Here is a 1,765-nt window from a genome sequence, read left to right on the forward strand (position 1 = left end):
AAGTTAATTCATTTTTAAGTGAAAAGTTCACTATTAAATTGTTAATTTAGAAATTCATCTTTTTTGGTAAAAATTCTACATTCGGTTGAAGATTTAACAATTTAAAAAAAATTTATGATAATTAATGTTGTACCTGTAAATTTAACTATTGCATTATTGGTTGACAATTGAACGTTTTTATTTTAAAATGTATGTATTTTGTCATAAATTTCCCATTTTCGGCACAAAATGAATCTTCCTCATTGAAACTTTAACTTTTTTGTTGAATTTTTTATTTAATTAATTTTAAAAACTGAAAGGTTCATTATTCCAGATGAAGATTTATTATTTAATTTAGAAATGTATCTCTTTTAGTTGAAAATTGAACTATTTTGTTGAAAATTTGTTGTTTTTTTGTCTGAAAATAAATTTATTTAACTGCAGATACAACTGTACCGTTTTTGGTTAAAAGTTGATCGTTTTTAGTTTAAAATAAACTGGTTTGTTAAAAAGGTACTTTTGCGTTAAAAATTCATATTTTCGAGTCAAAAATTAAAATCTTTTGTAGAATTTTTTGTTTCGGCTGAACAATTTAACAGTTTTCTTCAAAATTCGTGTTTCTGAGTTGAAAATTCTATTATTTTCGTAGAAAATTTAACTGTTGAGTTGAAAATTAACTTTTTGGCTGAAAAGTTACCTTTTTATTAAAAATTCGTCCTTTTGGTTTAAAGATTCATCTTTTTTGGTAGAAAAGTTTCTTTTTGTTGGAAATTCATATTACTTGGGTTAAAATTAACTCTTTGGCGTTGAAAATTCAACAATTTTTCGTTACAAGTTAATTAATTTTAATTGAAAAGTCTAGTATTGATTTTTTTTTATTCAGAATTCGTGTCTTTTGATAAAAAGTTCTACTATTTCGTCGAAGATTTAATTATTTAGTTAAAATTATTATTATTTTTGATAGTAGATTTATTTTTTTTTAATGGAAAATTTAACTATTCTATTTTTGCTTGAAAATTGATCGTTTTAGTTGAAAATTTAACTATTAAATTTCTCATTGGGATATCATTTTTTTTTAAATTCAACTAAGTGGTTGAAAGTCGAATTATTTTGTTAATAATTAATTTTTTTGATTAAGATATCAACTATTTGTTTGAATGTTAAACCCTTTGTTGCAAATTTATTCTTTATTTTATAAAGTCACCACTTTATTTCGAAATTCATCCCATTGGTTACAAATGTAACAATTTTGTTGAAAATTCGTTTTTTCTTTGGACAACTGATTTTCTTAAATGAAAATGTAACTATTCTATTTTTGGTAGAAAATTGATATTCTTAATTGAAAATTGATCTTTTCTAGGTAAAGGTTTAACTATTTTGTTGCAAATTTAACAATTTTGTTGATAAGTCATACCTTTTGGTGGAAAATTTAAGGATATCGGTAGAAATTTAACTATTTGTTTGAAATGGAACTTTTTTGTTGAAAATTCAGGTTTTTGGGTTGAAAATTTAACAATATGTTTGCAATTTTTTTTGTCCAGGACTGAAAAATCCTTCTTTGTTTGAAAATTCATATCTTGACCGAAATTGAATTTTTTTTCGTTTGTTAAAAAAGCTAACGATTTGGTTAAAAATTATTATTATTAAAAATTATCTTTTAACTCAATATTTTAACAGTTTGATTGCAGTTTTTTCCTTTCTTGACTGAAAAATATTTTTTTAGTTGAAGGATCGTCTTTTTTTATCGAATTCAAATTTTATTGATTAAAAATTAAATAGTTTTTAG

General features: G+C 22.4%; 1 protein-coding gene across 2 annotated transcripts in view; it reads left to right on the forward strand.

Annotated features, from left to right (window-relative positions):
• Positions 1 to 1,765, forward strand: part of LOC117168284 (adenylyl cyclase-associated protein 1) — a 66,150-nt gene that overhangs the window by 28,819 nt on the left and 35,566 nt on the right. The window lies entirely within an intron of this gene.

The sequence above is a fragment of the Belonocnema kinseyi genome, chromosome 2, assembly GCF_010883055.1.
Source record: "Belonocnema kinseyi isolate 2016_QV_RU_SX_M_011 chromosome 2, B_treatae_v1, whole genome shotgun sequence".
In the NCBI taxonomy this organism is placed as follows: Eukaryota; Metazoa; Arthropoda; class Insecta; order Hymenoptera; family Cynipidae; genus Belonocnema; species Belonocnema kinseyi.